Consider the following 19,779-nt stretch of genomic DNA (forward strand, 5'->3'; position numbering starts at 1 on the left):
TTATCTTATTCCAGGGGTCACAAACTGAAATGCCTACAGAAGCCAGGGGCGTAAGGTAAATGACCCTAAGTAGCCCCATATAAGATAAAAGGGAATGGTGGTGATTGTGGAAAACTGGTATTCAAATACAGTAGACAGACACAGACACACACAAACACACACACAACTTACCTGTGGGCTGACTTCTGACTTTTTTCGTAATCTCTGCACAGTAGCTAATACAGGGACAAAAACTGTTGTGTATCGCCCATTTTCCCTGAATCTCCATTGTCATTACTGCCATTTCTGGGTCAGTACCTTGCCTCTGCTTCTTCCCAAGTCCGTTTCTGTCCTCTCTTTATTCTTTACGTTGTATGTTTACTTGTTTCCCTTGAATCCAGATCTGATACCAAGGCCATATTTTCTTTCCCGTATTTTAATTCTATATTTTAATTCTACACAATCAGGATAAATAGGCTCATGGCTATTAAATGTTCAGTATGGATTACATCTTTACCAATATAAAATACCTTTTTTTTCCCCCACCAAATTAAAGCCCTTGCCTTGAACTCTATCTTGTTTTAAAAATATGGCCACCTTATATTTTTAAATTAATTTTTGTCTATTAGTGCTTTGCCACCTTTTGACTTTAAACTGATATCATTTTGGGCGCCTGGGTGGCTCAGTTGGTTAAGCGACTGCCTTCGGCTCAGGTCATGATCCTGGAGTCCCTGGATCGAGTCCCGCATCGGGCTCCCTGCTCGGCAGGGAGTCTGCTTCTCCCTCTGACCCTCCCCCTCTCATGTGCTTTCTCTCTCATTCTCTCTCTGTCAAATAAATAAATAAAAATCTTTATAAAAAAAAAAAATAAAAAAATAAACTGATATCATTTTGCCTAGCTTTGTTTCTTCTAAAAACTGATAGTTGTTTTTTTTTTTAAGATTTTATTTATTTGTCAAAGAGAGAGAGCACAAACAGGGGGAGTGGCAGGCAGAGGGAGAAGCAGGCTCCCCGCTGAGCAAGGAGCCTGGGATCATGACCTGAGCCGAAGGTAGCTGCTTAACTGACTGAGCCACCCAGGTGTCCCTAAAAACTAATAGTTTGATTTTGTTTTTCATCCAGTGTGGTAATTTCTACCTTTCAATAAAAGACTAAATCTATTGGTAATTATAATATATGTGTTTAGCATTTTGTCATGCTCTTTTTCTTTTTGCATTGATCACATTTCTTTCCTATGTTCTGAAATATATATTTTCTATGAATGTGAAAAAAAAATGTCTACTGAATCCATGATTTACACAGTAAGGCATTTAATTAGCTTTCTTATATAGCCTCCTGTTTTTGAAGTGATCTGAGGTATTTGATCCAGAGTATTATTAACTTTTTCCTACCATAGGAATCTTATTTCATAAGAATTAATTTTAACATCTTGTTTTAAAACAATAGCAGCCACTATATAAATGTCATTTGTTTCATTATTTCATAGTCCCAATCTTGAATTCTTGATTCTCATTATTTGGCAAGTAAGTATGCATTTTTTGTTGTTGGTGGTGATGGTGGTGGTGGTATGTGTGTCTGCCTTTGTATGACTGAGACATATTGTTCTTGTTCTTATGAACACTGAATCATAGCCCAGCTGGATAAGCAGTTTTTTTTTTATTTTTTTTATTTTTTTTAAAGATTTTATTTATTTATTTGACAGGGAGAGAGAGACAGAGAGAGAGAGAGAGCACAAGCAGGGGGGAGAGGCAGAGGGAGAAGGAGAAGCAGGATCCTTGCTGAGCAGGGAGCCCGATGCGGGGCTTGATCCCAGGACCCCAGGATCATGACCTGAGCCCCAGGCAGACGCTTAACCAGCTGAGCCACCCAGGCGCCCCTGGATAAGCAGTTTTTTTTTTTTTTTTTTTTTTTAAAGATTTTATTTATTTATTTGAGAGAGAGAGAATGAGAGACAGAGAGCATGAGAGGGGTTAGGGTCAGAGGGAGAAGCAGACCCCCCGCCGAGCAGGGAGCCCGATGCGGGACTCGATCCAGGGACTCCAGGATCATGACCTGAGCTGAAGGCAGTCGCTTAACCAACTGAGCCACCCAGGCGCCCCTGGATAAGCAGTTTTGAATCATAAACTTACTCCATTGCAATTCTGTACACATTGGTCTATTACCTTCCATTACTAAATGCTGCAGAAGGAAAGTCTGATGACAAGCTGATTTCCACTCCCTTTATTTTTATTTGCAGTTCTTTAAGGTTCACGCTCCCCTTCATTTTAAAATAAAAACTAACAAATGAAAAAACAACTTTAACAAAGTGTGGCTAGATCTTTGTCTCTGTCTCTGTTCATTAATTTTGCCTGGTGTTCTGAGATTAAATTATATAAAATGAGACTATTTCTCTATTTTGTCTGCTAGTCTGGGTTCCTTATAATTCAATCTTTCATAACTCTTCCCTATATATTTTTTTTCAACTTTATAATATATAGTTGGCCTGTGAACAGTGTGGGAGTTAGGGGCTCTGACCTCTGTACAGTAGAAAATCTGTGTATAACTTTTGACTCCCCCAAAACTTAACTACTAATAGTCTACTGTTGATCAAAAGCCTTACTGACAACTTAAAACAGTCAATTAATACATACTTTGTATATTTAAACACTGCATTCTTTCAATAAAGCTAGGGAAAATATTAAGAAAATCATAAGGAAAATGCATTTATAGTACTGTATTTGTCAAAAAAATTGACATATAAGTGGACCTGTGCAGTTCAAACTTGTGTTGTTCAAGGGTCAACTGTATTCACATTTTTACATGCACATTTTTAAGGTATACAGCTTAGTGGGTTTTAATGTATTCATTAAGCTGTACCATCACCACTATTTAATTTTAGAACATTTCATCATCCCAGAAAGAAACCCTATAACCATAAAATAAAAAAAATTAAAAAAAAAATAAGTGACTCTACATTTCCCATGTCCCTTGGCATTATCTGTCTTTATGGATTTGCCTATTCTGAATATTTTATATAAAACATAGCCTGTTGTATCTTGTTTTACTTTTGTTCAGCCTACTGTATTTAAGAGACATTCATGCTGTAGCATCTATCAGTTCTTCATTCCTTTTTATGGTCAAATAATATTCCATTGATGGCTATACAAATTCATTGAGGGGCAGTGGGCTGTTTCTGTCTTTTATTTTTTAGAAGGGGAGGAGGGAGAGGGAGAGAGAATCTTAAGCAGGATCCATGCCCAGCAGGGAGCCCGACACAGGACTTGATCTCACAACCATGAGATCATGACCTAAGTTGAAATCAAGAGTCGGATGCTTTACTAAGGCACCCTAAACCACCCAGGTGCCCCTGTTTACACTGCTTTTTGACTATTAATAATGGTTCTATGTAACATTCGTGTACAAGTTTTTGTGTGGACATATTTTTTCAATTCTATTAGGCATATGCCTAGAGTGGAACTGCTAGGTCACATGCTAACTGTATGGTTAACATTTTGAGTACTAGCCAAATTGTTTTTCGGTGTGGCTGCTCTACTTTGTAATCCCTCCAGGAATTTATAAAGGTTCAATTTTCTTTACATCCTAATACTTGTTATTGTCTGTCTTTTTTATTTTAGCCATCTAATGGATGTGAAGTAGTATCTCATTGTGGTTTTGATTTGCCTTTCCCTAGTGACCAGCATTATGTATCTTTTCATTTGCTTATTTGGAGAAAGAAATGTCTATTCAAGTTCTTTGCTTAATTTTAATTGGGTTGTCTTTCATTTTTGAATTATAAAAAAGTTCTTTATGGTCCTTTGGCTGTAAGTTTCTTCCCAAATATTTGATTTACAAATATTTAATCCCTTCCCGTGGTTTGTCTTCTCACTTTCTTGATTGGGTCTTTTGAATCACAAAAGTTTTAAATTTGATACAGTCCAATTTAGATTTTCTTTTGTCACTATGCTTTTGGTGTCATATCTAAGAAACCGTTGACTAATGCAAGGCGATGAAATTTACTCCTATGTTTTCTTCCAAGCATTTTACAATTTTAGCTCTTATGTTTAGGCCTGTGATCCATTTTGAGTTACAATTTCTGTACATGGTGTGAGGTAGGGTCCAATTTCATTCTTTTGCAGGTGGATGTCCAGTTGTTTCACTATTATTTGTTGAAGACTATCCTTTCTCTTGTCAAAAATCAATTGACCATAAATTTAAGGGTTTGTTTCTGGACTCTCAACGCTACTCCACTAATAAATGTATGTTTGGGTACACTGCATTTTCACGTAAGTTTTAAGATTATCTTGTCAGTTTTTTCAAAAAAGATCTATTTCAATTCATTGGATCTGCAGATTAATTTAGGAAATAGCAACGATATTGAGTGTTTCAATCCATAAACACAAGATATCTTTCAATTTTTTTAGGTCTTCTTTAATCTCTTTTAGTGATGTTTTGTACATTATTTTATGTTTTTGGTGTACAAGTCTTGTACTTCCTAAGTATTTAATTTTTTTGATGCTATTTTAATTGGATTAAAATATTTTGGTTTTGGATGTTCTTAATTTTTTGGATGTTCATTGCCAGTATATAAAAATACAGTTGATGTTTTTATCTTATATCCTGCAAACTTGCTGAACTTATTAGTTCTAATAGTTCTGTGTGTGTGTGTGTGTGTGTGTGTGTGTGTGTGTATGGATTTTTTAGGGTTATCTATATACAAGATCATTTAATCTGTGAATAAAGATAGATTTACTTCTTCCTTTCCAATCTGGATGTTTTTTATTTCTTTTTCTTGCCTGACTATGCTGGCTAGAACCTCTAGTACAATGTTGAATAGAAGGTGGGAGCAAACATCCTTCTTATTCCTGATCTTAAAGTAAAATATTCAGTCTTTCACCATTAAGAATGCTGTTAGCTGTTGGGTTTTTTATACGTCCTTTATCAGGTGGGGAGATTCTTTTCTATGCCTAGTTTGTTGAATGTTTTCATCATGACAATGAGTTGCATTTTGTCAAATGCTTTTGTGTCTATTGAGATTATCATGTGCCTTTATTCTACTAATATGGTATATTACACTGATGGATTTTCATGTTAAACCAACCTTGCATTCCCGGAATAAATCCCACTTGATCATGGTATATAATTTTTATTTGTTGCCAGATTTGATTTACTAGTATTTTGTTGAGGATTTCTAAGTATATATTCATATTTTCTATTTCTTTTTCTGTTTTGGTAGTTTGTGTTTTAGTAGCAATTTGCCCATTTCATCTAGGTTATATAATTTATACCATATAATTGTTCACAGTGTTCCCTAATAATCTTTTATTTCTGTAAGACTGGTAGTGATGTCTCTTCTTTAGTATATTTACTTTTAAATATCATTTTCTTCTAAATTCTAATAAAGTATATTAACTTCTTTCTTAATTGACTGGCATGGCTTCCTACAATATTCAATATGCTGTTCACTCTTAAGTGTATTTTAAAGATTGGGCTTTACTTTTCCATACATTGAAGTTGTTTCACTTTTACATTGATCACATTGTACCCATACAATATTTTTTGCAACACTTGAAAATGTTTTACAATTAGATGATACCCTTCCCAGTTTCCTGAACATTTATTTGAGCAGTAGAGAGTACTTAATGAGTTTTTAGTTTTCATTTGAATTAAAAGTTATAGTTCACTTAAAATAATAAATCATAACAAAATAAAATCTAACATTTAATAAAATAACATTTATGAACAGGCCAGGTATTCTGCAATGCACTTTGTGTGAGATCTTATTTCATCAATATAAATAGCCTTTGAGTCAAGTTACAGATTACAAAACCAAATTTGAACCCAGTTTTGTTTGACTGCAGAGCCCACATTCTTAACTAGTAGTTGACAAATTTTTTAAAAGGGCCAGATAGGAAATAGTTTAGGCTCCGGGCCATATGGTCTTTGTCACAATGACTCAACTCTGCTGTTGTATCAAGAAAGCAATCTTCATAATATGTAAACGATGGGCATAGCTGTGTTTCAATTACCAAAAATGTACTGTGCCAGCAGGCCACAGTGTGCCACACTGTGCTCTTAACCAACACACCACACTGCCCTACTTCCTCCTCAAAGCTGTCCCAATTGCCACATTAGATCAATTTTCTTCTGCTTCTGGATTGTTACTATAGTAGCTGTTGTAATACCAGTCCTAAGTCACATATCCTTGTTTTTATATAAATGTGTCTCACAATGTCTTCTGTTGTTAACTGAATTGACAAAAGATTATGCCAAGGAATAAGTGACTTTATACATTTTGTTGTATCTCTCTAAGGCCCCCAACCCCATACTACAGATTGTAAAAGTAGTTTAATAATTTATATATCACTCTATCTGTAGAATTTTGATAAAGCCACTCACTTGAAATCACACGACAGAAGTGTAAAAAATGAAAAATAAGATGTTGATATGGAAAAGTAGACAACTGTAATACAACCAAGATTCTATGGTCAACTTCTTTGATTATGAGGGTTTTTTATGTAGAAAAACTATGTATTTGTTTCCATTTTCTTAATTTCCACTTTTTCCTCAGACTTTCCTAACCTCAAGGAATCAGTTTTATCAAAAAATCAGTTTATCAAAACTGTAAGTCAAAGATGTTTCCTTGTAAGAATTAGTCAAAATTTAGGTATTAATTACTGTATGGATGTTGATAATATTTTTCACATTTAAGGAATGAGTAATAAAATTACTCATATATCCTATAAAAATAGGATTAAAATTTTTTAGAGTGAGCTCCTCTCTATGAAACAATGGCTTATTTTGCTTTTCCAGAGCTAAACAAATCTTTTTTAAAAAGAATCTTAATATTCAATTGTTCTTTCATTTGTTCTCAATGCAGGCTACATGGAGAGTCTTTGACACCTTGAGGTTTAAAGTAGTTTAAAGTAGACAGAATCATCCTTTCAAGTGTTATTATGTCTGTAATAAAAAGTATAGGACAAGTATTAAATGTGGTACGGGCCAGATGACCTTTAACCAGAGAAACCATCAGTCTCCGATGAATGCCTTTGCTCAGAGACTTGAAGTTTGGTAGTCATAGAAGTGAAAACCTGGGTGTAAGAAGGTTAGCATTTTCTAACCTGGGGAAAAACAACAACTAAACATGAGGCAGAGTCAGTTAGAATGAAAAGAAATACAAGTTAAAGTTAACATGGTTTTAATTATCAGACAACAGCTACTATGAACTGGTTACCCCCAAATCATTCTCAAACCACTGTTTCCCTGCTTTATCCACCACAACGGCCAAAAGTTCTTGATACCTCAGATTATCTTAAATAAGTAGGGCCGTCCACATGCTAGGGGCCAGCAGGTCCACAGTAGACATTTGCAGAAGGAGGATGTTAGGAAAGCTATTATTTCCTGATTAAAAGAGAAATATTCAAGACGTACAGCCATTCGTATTCTTCCTGCCCTGAACTAGAATATGATATCTGGATCAGCAGGAATATCCATCTTGCAGCAAGCATGAGAAAAAGCATGAGGACAAAATCCTTACAACATGGAGCCTCTAAACAAAAAGTAAACCACTACTTCTAGACTTCTTATTTTGGAATAATAAATCCCTATTGTTTTATGTTATTGTATGTAAAACTTGAAGCTGAAAGCATTTCTAATTCATACATACTATAAAACTTTTTTTAAATTGTCAATTACTTTTGGGCCATATGAGTAAGAATTTGCTTTCTCAGATAATCTTGATAGTAAGATTTCTTCTCATTCAAAATGTTTAACTTTATATTAGTAATTATTAGCTAAATCTGTTATAATAAAAAAACATGAAGAGTTATTATTAGGCCTTTATGATTTTAGGTTATCAACATTTTATTTTTAATATAATTTTTAAAAGTACCCTGATTTAGCAAAAGCAAAAATTATACCATTGTTATGTGGCTATAAGGATACTGGTATGACCAAAATTTTATCCAGTATTATATGTCAAATGACTTATAAGATATAATTTAACCTGCTTTGAACATAGAACAAGTAATTTAATATTTGTAAGCAATTTAGGATACTTTGTACAGGTTTCTTAACTAGAAGGCTGACTGTATCTAAAAAACATTAATTGCTTCAATGATTTTAGATTGCTTTGTGAAGTACACAACAATTAAACGAATAGCAAAATTATACATCATAATACAGTGTTTATAGCACACTACCAAAAGGTGGAAAAAAATAGAGTTTATGAACTCTTCAAATGACATAGGGTTTAAAGACCTCAAATAAAACTAGTTAGTTTTTCAAAGGAAAATTTAGGTCATCAAGAAAATGACAGAAGCAATCCAATGTGGGCAACATATCAAAAATACTCCAGTGAGGGCGCCTGGGTGGCTCAGTTGGTTAAGCGACTGCCTTCGGCTCAGGTCATGGTCCTGGAGTCCCTGGATCGAGTCCCGCATCGGGCTCCCTGCTCGGCAGGGAGTCTGCTTCTCCCTCTGACCCTCCCCCCTCTCATGTGCTTGCTCTCTCATTCTCTCTCTCTCAAATAAATAAATAAATAAATCTTTAAAAAAAAAAAAAAAAAAAAAAAAAAAAATACTCCAGTGAGCTGTTTTGGGCCCATTCAAAAGAAGCCAAGATGCTAGGAGGGAAATGGGCTTCAAATTGTTAGGTACTCATTAAACTGTTAGATTGTGCAATAGGTATCACTTTGTGACGCTTGAGTCACTGTTATTGAGAACCCTGGTATGAGATATATCTGAGAAAAACAGTACACTTAGGAAAATGAGATTATTAAATCAAAATAAATTCCATCTGCTTTCCTTCCCACACTAAATTAGGATCTGTGAAGAGCTCAGAAAGCTCCTTCCCTAGGCAGAACCAGAAGGAGGTCTTGAATCAATGGCTGGAGTTAGAGGTACCATTCAGCAGTTTTAATGTACAGAAGGCTAGCACTGAGCACTGTTAATGCCAAATCTCAGAATTCATCCCTTCCCCATGCTTGCTCAAAGATGACAAATACCTGTATAATTTAGGATTAAAAAGCCTGAATCAGGCCTCCCAAGGTAACCATTTCACTAAAAATTGAACACTTAAGACCAGTTAAATTTTAGTTAAGATAAAGCCTTATGTTACATTTATCTGTTTTTCTCTAAGTATTTCTGTGTCAAGGAAAAACAAGTCATAGAAAATGTGCATATGAATGTGTGGGGAATGTTACTTAAAAGTACATCTTTAAGTCAGCAAAATTTTAGAGGCAAAGAGAAACCAAATTCCAAAAAGCATGCAATTAATAAATTTATATCTAAAGTACACTCATATGCAATGTTGCAATTAATAGCAATGTTTGCTTTATTCATTCACAAAGTCAAGAGTAGACACCAATATTTATATTTAGCTCTATATAAGCAACTGTTGTGGGCAGAGGGCTGCATTTGGTGCTAAAACAGATGTCTAAGGAAAATTCACCTTTCTAGTTGTACTTGTTTGTGAACAATGTAAAATCATGTTTCATTATAGGTTGTCAAATATTTAAACAAATTGTTACCAAGTATGGACTTTATATAAGGCTCTTAAATAGAAAGGCAAATGAAACTCAGTTTTGAAGTTACTAAGCATCTGGTGAGGTAGACAGTTATGAACTCAGCTAACTCTATACAAGGCACAATGCTAAGCATGAAGAGTAATGCCAAAGGAACATGAAGAAGGAAGGTTAATCAATCATCAATTCTAAGCCAATTTGGATCTATTTGTATGCTGAAAAGAGGTTAAAAAGCAAAAAAAAAAGGCAGTTAAATATCTGCTGTTATTAAATTTACTACTAAAAAACTATAATTAACTCAAATTCTCCAGGTCTTATAATAATGAAAGGAAAATCACATTTGAATTCTTCATTCTAACACTAATCAGATTAATTTGTTTCTGGAAGGTTGAATGCTAAAGACAATAAATGCCCAACTCCACCTGTGCTTAAACACAGTCTGATTTATTTTCTTCTTGTTTTTTTTTTTTTTTTAAAGAAATGATTAGAAAAATGGAAGAACAAATTTAGTTTTTATGGAATGAAATATGTGTTTCATGAGTAAACTTCAACAAAGGTATCCTACTTAGGTAAAATGGTGTTGAGCCATAGGCTTCTCTGGCTAGAAAATACAGACCTTGTTTGCCACCAGTGGGAGAGCCCTTTCCCCTCATCCATATTCCCTATCTCTGGCATGAATTTAGAAATGTTGGCACACAAAACTGTAGATCAGTCTTCACAGCCCACACAATCTAAATGAAATTGGGCCCAATGGACACTTTTGCAAAGGCCAACCAGCACAGACATTCTCAGAAAGCCTAATGTATAGTAATTATTCTGAGGTCAACTTAACTCTTATCTATCAAAATGCAAAATGTCTCAATGTGTACATTAAAAAAGTCTTAGTAGTTTTAATTCAGTAAGTGGCTATAGGGCCACTTCTTTATGCTGAGCGTGACACAGGATGCTCAGAACAAGCAGGAGATAGGAAAGAAGTATGTAGTCTCCAGGAGCTAATAATCTAGTTACTTAAAACATACTTACCGAACTTTAAGGACTAAATTTTGAAAACATTAGAAGATTGAAAACAAAACAAAAACAAATCCTTACCTTTGTATAATAATTAATCCTGATCCCCCAAAGCACTCTTTAACCTTAGAAGTTTGCTGTAAAAAGGGGGAGGGGGGTGTTCTTGTTCATTTTTAGTGTCTGGTTCAAGGATCTCTGTTATGAAGGGGGGAAACACCTTTTAGGTTTTTACTTCTTTTTAATATTATGTCCAAATAATTCATTCAATTAGAAGTGAATGTATACACAGAGGATCTTTTTTGCTTTGCTTTAATAACCCATGATTACTCAAAATCTAATGAATTAATGTCAGTCTGACTCCAGTTTAAAATGACAATACAGGAAAGTACTGTCTCCCACTATGGGTATTAGGCTTCTAGAAATGATTGGGGAAAAAAGGCCATGGAACCACTTACATTTAACAAAACAGATCAAATCTCTTTTCTCTCTTGCTAAAACAGTTTCTCAAACTGTTTATCAAATAGTACTTTTCATATCTATTCCCTTCTATAAATCACCCTCCCAACACACCAAAAATATCTGATCTTGAACCTTTAAGTCTCACTCTTTTGTGCTGCATGCATCAGTGAATCCTCCTGTTAGAATGAGAAATCCACGCTACTCAATTATTTTCACTCAATAAGCTTAGAGTCATAATTTTGTATAAAAAAGTTCAAAATATATTGTAATTTGAAATTAACCAAGTCTTTTGGCTAAAGAACAGTGATCCCCAGAGTACTGTCCATTCCAGAGAGGCATTCTGCACTCCGTTGGTTTTCTTTCTCATCATATCATATGCTCACTAATAGCCATACACAAATAGTAAAAATCAAGGGCAGAATAAATAAGATGCTTTTAGCCTAAGTAGTGCTTTACATAAAATTATAAACTGTCACATAAAGAATCACCTCAACACCATAACATACAGTCAAGAAGTCTTCAGATTATCTGAGATTTAATATGAACACCAATTTAAAATCTCTTGAGACAAGTTCAAGGTAACAAAGTACTATATATTGCTAATGATTTTCTCCTTTATAAAAACATGCTTTTACTGCCAAATGATATAGGAACCCAATCTCTTTCATTGATAAATTAAAGAGGATCCAAATCTTGGAAGCAGGCAAAACATCCAGTGCTTTAATACCACAAACTCATCCACTCCTAATGAGATTCTATCCTTTATGATACCTCACAGCAGAAGACCTAAAAATAGTTGGGATTCAAAGTACATCCGAATTTCAACTGTTTTGATATTTTTTTCTATCCCATTTACTTGATTATTAACTGATTCCCAACTCTTTTAATAAAGGCTCTTTGAAAGAACTTCATTACCAATATTATTATTAATTATTATTATTACATGGGGTAAATAAATTAGTGACAGCAAGTATTCAATTTCACAAAATCAATCAGTGGCAGAGACTAAGAAAGATTCTAAGACTCTGACTCAGAACAATCCACTTAATCACAAATAACAAGGGTAAACACAATCTTTTCCAAGCCTCACAATACTCTAGTACTCATTTTTTTCCTCCTAAAATCATTTACATAGGGTCTCATCAGCTACGTGGATTAATAGATTCTCCCGTGATATAGCAAAGATAAACTTGGATCCTTACCATGGCTAAGTTTACTGGTTACTGTTGCTTTTCTTTATTCTAAGCTCTTTGCTGCTTCTAATACCTGATCTGCTTGGGGACAATCTAAAAGCAGCTGTTTTTCTAAGATCTGTCCATCTATATATTTCTCTGGTGTGTAAGAATGTGGCAGGGGGTGCTGGAGGGGAGGAGTAAATACACTGATAAGTCTTTTAGGCTTATCAGTAGTAGCACTCAGTAGGACAGAACTTTAATCTATGAAGAGAATTCCTTCTGGCCATTTCTTTTTTAAAAAGGAATTTTGTGTGTGTTACAAAAATAAAATCCAAAAATCCTAAGTAAATGAGAAAAGCATGAAAACAAGGAAATAGAAGGTAATTACTCCATTGTATTGATCCTAGTTTAAAAAAAAATACAGATTATTTGCAAACCCTGGAATACACAATTGTCACAAGAAAGCATTTCAGAGCAAAATGTGCTGCAATATGCTACTGTGATTAAAAGCCATGCAATCTGAAAGACCTCTGTAACAAAAATAAAATGACTAGCAAAAATAGCTATTTACATACTTTTCTAAAAAGAAAGGCTGCAATTTTGTGATAGTTACACAAAGGGAGGTGTGACTTTCACATTTACCTAGTATTAAAACATATTTTCATCCACAGGTATTTAATAACATTCAAAGAAATTGCACAAGGTTTAATACCAAGAATAAACTATGATTTTATGATACTATTACATGTGTTTTAAGCCTAAACCCATCACAACACATACTAAGGGTAATCATTTGGTACACACTCCCTAAACAGAAAAGATCCTCACAGTTTTTCTTGTACTTTAGTTTTTTAAATTGTACAAATATTACCAGACCCAAATGAGAGAATAAGGAGCAGCAATGAAGTACACCGTATGTTCCCACTGTAGGCTGAGTCCTGGTCTTTGTTCCAATATTCTAGAGCCAATGGAAGGAAAGCTAAGTATCCATCCATTAAAACGTTTTTACATTATTGCTGGCAAAGTTATACTTCTGACAGGTCTAGTCATCTTGATTATTCCTGCCTGCATTTGCTTCCTTAATACAAATCTCTTTCAATTTTAGGAACCTGCAGTAAACCACCCTGGAAAACAGGTCGGTAGCAGGACAATCAGATAAAACAACGTACAGGGTAGACACTGAAGAATGCAAAGTTATTTTCCTAGTGAAAGAGTTCTGAAGTAATTCTATATCAATGACAATTTTTTTTTAAACCAGCTACGCACCTATCCAGATATCATCCACCTTATCCTCAATTACCAGGGTTTCCCTCAATCTTAAGATCTCCCAAAACAGTTTTAATGGTATAACTCACACCAAAAACACTAACCACGCCCTTTATACCCAGAATCAAGCCACCTTTTGCTTTTTCTCCCCCTACAAAGTCCAAAATGTACATCTTTCATCTAAAAGGGTTCGCACCAGTTCCCTAACCCGAGTCAGAGACTCTAGCTGTGCCTTGACAGAATTCCTATTAGAAGACGCTTTCTCCCATGCAGTGTGAGGACGCCCAGAAGAGGCACCCACGCTTACCTCCCACACACCTGCAACCCCTGGCGGGATGCTGGAGCTGATGTCGGAGGACTGCGCTCCGCTCGGCTCGTGCTCCTGCCTCTCGCCTCTCCCGGGAAACTAGAGTCCAGACTGCGCCTCCGGCTGCTTACAGGGACCCAAGCTCCGCCTCCCCCTCCTCTAGTTGGCGAATTCGGCAGCTGTTGCTCCTCCCCCTGCTGTTCCTGCTGCTGCCCCGGCTGGTGGCGGCGGGAAGCTGCTGCCCTAGTACCTTCCCGCTCCCGGCACTTCTGCAGCTGTTCTGCCGCTTCCCTTCCCCTGGCGACCCCTCTCTCCTCAGTCAGTGGCCTCACACCTGGAGCTGCCTCCTGCCCCTCCCGGGCGCCCCCTCCAGAAACCCAAGCTCACACTATCCCTTCCCGACGACCCTCAGGTCTGGCCGCTTGGTGTGCCTGGGGCTTGTCCGCTTTCAGGAAAGCTGCTCCTCCGGCCGGGACGCATCCCCACACCGCTCCCTCTCTCTACGCCGGCGATCCCCCCCATGCTTCCTCCCCCTGGTGCAGCGTCCACAGCTCTGCCACCCCACGTTACCCGCCTCAAGCTCTCCCCCCAACCCCCTTCCTTCCTCTGCTCTGCTAGCCCGCCCCCACAATGGGTGAGTCGCCTGCAGGGCCGACCCAGCACCCTGATTGGTGCAGGTGAGAGCTGACCCCTCCCTTCCTCCTCCTTTCGAACACCCTCTCTCTCGGTCTCACCTCCTCCCGCAAAGGCAGGGAACTCTCTTACTATTGGCTGGAAGTGTCCCCACCCATCGCCTTAGGCTCTACCGCACAGCCTGCCGGGAATTGTAGTCTTGCGTGTGCAGAGATTGCGGACGACGGCTGCGAGTGGGACTACGAGTCCCCATAGGCCCCTGCGCGACTCCGGCTGGGCAGGATTCCGGACAACGCCTGGTTCCTCTCGGGTCCTTCCGGCGTCGCCGGAGTGAATTGATCCGGGAGTTGAAGAGGGCTCCAAAGGTGGGAAGTGAAGTCAGTGTCTCAGTTGCCGGTAAGGTGTGGGTCTTCTATCCCAGTCTCTGTAGCCCCGAGCGGAGCAGAAGAGGTGTGGGGTCACACAGGGGCCGTGGCTGAGGCACTTGGGCTTGGTTCTGGCAGGCGGAGCGGACGAGGCTGGGAACGGGGCCCTATGGGCGTAAGCGAGGTTACCCTACGCGAGTGGCGTAAAGCGGGTTTGTAAGTGCTGCCTGCCCTGCTCGGGCCTGAACGCCTCCAGGAAGTCTCCTCTAGGTGGGGGCGGGAGGGGAAGGGTGAGGTTGGCCTCTGGTGCCCCTGGAGAAGGGAGAGGGCGGATGTGTCTGGGGTGGGGTCCTCCGAAGGTGTGGCTTGGGGCGGGGAGATGTGGCTGCTGTTTTCCCCTGCTTTAGAAGTAGGATAGGGAAGGAGTGGAGGAGGGGAGGGGCGCTTGGGAGTCTGCTCTTGGGGTGACTCAGGTTATGCCCTTTGAAAGAAGAGGAGAACTGTAAAGGAAGAGTCAATGTTGACAGAGATCTGCGGATTCAGTTCCAGTTTCATGATGTGGCCCTTCTAAGGAGGTAATTTTGCCTCTAAGCAGAAAACCTTAATCTTCTTAGGTGTAATTCCAAAGGTATCTTTACACCCGTTCTGTTTTTAAAGACACTGTTTTCGGATGCCTGTGAGAAACTGAGGGGATAAGTGACGTGCCCAAGGTCACACACGTAGGGACTGATTTTAATCTAATCCAGTTGTAATCCAGTTTCTGAATGAGGGCTGCCGCACCAGAAAGAAAGAATAGGGAGGTTGGTGGTTTTTTGAAGTGAGTGGGGGAAATTGCAAAGTAATGCATTTTATGTATTTCTGAGAAGCCCTTTAAAGAGTTTTTTGAGTTGGAGAAATTCCTCAATAAAACAAGGACACACTCTAACTTTTTGGAACAATAAGTGAGTTTCAGCCTACTTATTACGGGTATACTAAGTGACGGACTGTACCACCATTTCAAACGGTAGATAATGAGATAGGAGAATGTAAAAAAATATATCCCATCCTTACATTTAAAAGGTGTTCCTTTTCTTCCCTACCTTAGGACTGACGGTTTTTCCTATGATTTTGTAAAACTGACAACAGTAGTATAGGAATTCTTTCACAGAACTTATTTTACACGTTTTTCAAGTAATAATAGTATCAAGAGAATTTGGTGTGCTCATTACTAGAAAAGAAGTTACTTTGCATTTCTTGGACGTAACATGACATTTTGTTGATTTCTGTTTACTTTTCCCCTTATTTTCTTGACTCCAGTGTGTGTGTGTATGTATGTGTAAAATCATCAAGCGCCTACTTTATTTTTCTTATTTTTCTTAGCATTATAAATGACTTTTAATTCATCCTATTTTTACTAAAGAATGGGAAAGTTGGACATTTATATTTTATATTGAGAAGAAAGCAGTATTCTTGTAACATAACGGTCTTATCCTTTATAATTGTTAGGGTGACCATTTATAGCTCATGAATATTACTGGATCTTTAATAGAATTTTAGGTGTGTTTTTTGACATCAGGATTTCTTTTGTGATAAGTTTATATACAACAATTCAGTATCTGCTGATAGCTAGTAGTTAATCCTGGTTTACTGTTGTATAAGTTGACCATATGCTGCTTTTTGAATGTACTCTGCAAATATTAACAGTGTTTAACTTTTGAATGTAAAAACGCTTTCTAGGATCATATATTGTATATTGCTCCCCTATGATTGAAGTTAAGATGGTCTGGAGATTAATATAATGTTTAAAATAGAGGTATGATATTATAGAATGAAGTAGGAAGTATAGGAGTAACATAGCACCATGAGTAATGCAGTACACAAGGAAGGAAGACCAATTAAACAAAATTACGTGGGGATAACTGGCTCCATGCTGTATTATAGGAGGAAATGGTAGTTTACATAGAGCGTAAACTGAACATGAGTTAGTGATAGTAAAGCAAGAATGTTAATGTGTTTTCTAGATGGCAGTGTAGGCATTTCCTTTTTGTTGGGGGAAGTGTGAGATGAGTTCTCTAACTTTTGGCATGCAGCTTTAAGGTTGTGGAATGAGCTTTTGAATTAAAAGTCAGGAAGATTTGGAAATAAGTTAAATTAATTTAATGCACTTGTTCAGTGTGTGTTAGTTTTTGTCCTGGGTTCAGTTCTGTCATTACTCTTCATCTCTGAGGCCCATTGTAGTTTTGGTATTTCATCTCTATTGTAAAATGATGGAGTAAGGTTGTTACTGTATTTACAATCTTTAAGTCACACTGTGGTCACTTTGGATCTCTGCACATTGAAGAATTTAGGGTTCCCAGAGTTATGTGAATACTTGTATTTTTAAAATAGTTAGCAGTTCACCAGTATCCACATTTGTTCTCATTTTTGGTTTTGCAGGAGGCTTGTGTCAGCTTTTGGACATCATCTCTTACAGGACTTAGGATGTCTCCCACATGCATCTGTCTTTGAGGGTAGAAGGTCATGAGAACAGGATTCTGTATTATCATTGCATTCCGAGTAGGTAAAATAATTGAGTACCTGTTTACACAGAGAATGAAGAAGTTCAAATTGGCCAAGTGTAAAGTCATGAAACTAGTGACTGGTGGTATTAAGGCATAAGCCAGATCTTCTGACTGTAGATCTTACTATTACAGAATAAAGACTCAGTTCCCAAAATTATTTATTTTACATGAGAAAAGGACTTAAATGACTTAAGTATTCAAATTCTTTTACCCTCATACACTTTTTAATGCTGACAGTTTATTCTTTGCCTCCTTTCCAGCTCTCCACACTTACTACCAACCTTTCTTATTTACTACACCTTTCAGTTACTACATACATAAGTTTCTTCCTGACTTGGGAATCTTTGTACATCATGTTCCATCTCCCTGCGGGACTGCTCCCTGTCTCCTTCCTAAATCTGATGAACTCCTAGTTATTTGCAGATCTCAGTTTAAATGTCATTCCTCAGGGGAACCTGTCCTGACCTTCTTTGACCCTTCCTTCCTAAAACTAGAACTTACTATAGTAAGGTCCCAGTGTATCTTCACCAGCTTTGTACATCTTTGTAGCATCATCACAATAGGAACTTAATTATTTCTTTACTTATTTGATAAACGTCTGTCTCTCTCACTAGACTATAAGCTACCTGGGTAGGACCCTCTCATTTGTCATGTGCCTTACCTCATTACTTAGACAGTATCTGGCACAAAGGAAATTTTCAGTAAATACTTGCTGAATGAGTGAGTAAATGATTGAATGAATGAGTGCATTCATGCACAGTGCCTCCAGCATTGCTAGGGATGGAGATGCAGAAGTAAGTAAAACAGACTTGCTTTCCTCCCTTAGATGAAAGGACTTATGACAGAAGTTTTATGATATAAATTGTAGAAAGATGTTTGTTCTTTTTGGAGGTCTCTTAAAATCAGGATAGATCGTTTTCTATAGGGAAATGAAAAAGGAGTCATTTTCTGTTACAGCAAACTTTGTGTGTAACACAGCATTTTGGAGACCTTATCACTGTCCTGCTTTTTGTGAGCAGCATTCGTTGTAACAAAATACAGATGTGGAGGAAACAAACTTTTAATGGATTCTATACTTCCTAATGTGATCTCATTTTGTCCTGAACAGAATTCATGCTTTTTTTCTTTTTTCTTTGTTGTTTCATTTTGTTTTTAAACCATGGTATCTTCTTTTGAATTTTACTTTTAATATCATCTGCTTTAGACAAGGTGACTTTGTAAAATGGAGTCATGGTTGTTTCAAAGGAGCTTATATTTTGGGCTTCTTGAAAATTTTCATATTTCACTGGGTCTTAAGGTAATACCTTATTTGCTTTAAACTTACTTATGAGACTAAAATGATCATTATTTTAAAAACATGCAAACCAAATTTCAGGGATAAATTTGTGTTAGATTTTGGTTGTGAAAACAAATTCAGTAATCCTTTGCAGTACTGTAATAATCGCATAGAATAAATTGAACAGCTCTGAGTTGCTGTAACCTTATATGCTTTCATGAATTCACCAATTCCCTCTCTCACAAGAGATAGTCAAAAAATGATTGCTGGCATTTGGTTTTAAAATTTGATAATGCTCCCGGTTTTTATTAATAATTGTTAAGTCTTTGATAAGTCCTAAACTTACTTTTTTTTAAAAAAGTCAGTTTTTGTGTTATTTTTTATTTTTTTATGATCTTTTTTACCCAAGAAATTCATATTTACCTAGTATAACTAGTATATGGAGAATAAATCTGAAGTACTGCTTCTTACATGTTTTTGGATCATTAGGGTCATTATAATAGGTAATGTTACTAAGAGTTTTAAGCTAATTTCATGGTAAATAAAATTAGAAGTTAAGTAGTGTGAGGTTTTTTTTTTTGTATATATTACTGCATTTGAAATGTTATAGAAAGTTGCAGTCTTAAATATTGATTTTTGGGGGGCACACACACAGTGTAACCAATGAAAATACCTTTATTGCAGCATTTAGAAATAATTTATTTGCAGAAAGATAAGCAATGTAGTTTGGTGGTCCATTTTTGTAGGAAAATGAAAAATTCAGTTTTTAAATTTTAGCTACAAAATTAATTGCATCTTTGATGTAGTGTAGTATTACAATCTTATTTTCAAAATCATCCTTATATTTTTGGTTTGAATAACCTTTTTTTTTTTTTTTTAACTACCCAAAAAGTGAGTTGAATCTATTCAGTCTTAATCTTACTTTTCTATGGTTGCTTAGAATCAATTAATTGTTGCTATTTAAAAGAAAGAAAAAAGAGGATTTTATCAGCAAGCTTATGAATTATTGGGTAACAGCAGTGCAGCATATTAAATGGTAGTCACTACTGTTTACTCAGGCCAATCCCTTGGAAATAAGTTTACCAGAAGTAAGTATAGATTGCTTAATAATATTTTGGCTTATTCATTTGTCAGATATTTATTGAGTATATATTACGTGTGAAATTACCCTAAATATTTAGAATGAGCTGGGATATAATCTGATTGTTGCATTTATTGAGCAGTAACTCAGTGCCAGGCATCACACTAAGCATGCCACATGATGTCATATAA

At 36.6% G+C, this 19,779-nt stretch overlaps 2 protein-coding genes across 6 annotated transcripts in view; one reads left to right on the plus strand and one right to left on the minus strand.

Moving 5' to 3' along the window:
• SERPINI1 (serpin family I member 1) overlaps positions 1-14,217 on the minus strand; it is a 70,926-nt gene extending 56,709 nt beyond the window's left edge. The window contains exon 1 of one of the 3 annotated variants that reach the window (XM_036112703.2): positions 14,081-14,217. The gene's annotated coding sequence lies outside the window, so the exon portion shown is untranslated. Of the gene's footprint in view, positions 1-13,693; positions 13,850-14,080 lie in introns of those variants that run through there. The other 2 variants (XM_036112700.2, XM_036112701.2) reach the window with 2 other exon arrangements.
• Positions 14,218-14,571: 354 nt separating this feature from the next.
• PDCD10 (programmed cell death 10) overlaps positions 14,572-19,779 on the plus strand; it is a 42,777-nt gene continuing 37,569 nt past the window's right edge. Inside the window, exons 1-2 of one of the 3 annotated variants that reach the window (XM_036112705.2) lie at positions 14,589-14,722; positions 15,182-15,266. The gene's annotated coding sequence lies outside the window, so the exon portion shown is untranslated. Of the gene's footprint in view, positions 14,723-15,181; positions 15,267-19,779 lie in introns of all 3 variants that reach the window. The other 2 variants (XM_036112706.2, XM_036112704.2) reach the window with 2 other exon arrangements.

The sequence above is a fragment of the Halichoerus grypus genome, chromosome 1 (genome assembly GCF_964656455.1).
Source record: "Halichoerus grypus chromosome 1, mHalGry1.hap1.1, whole genome shotgun sequence".
Lineage (NCBI taxonomy): Eukaryota > Metazoa > Chordata > Mammalia > Carnivora > Phocidae > Halichoerus > Halichoerus grypus.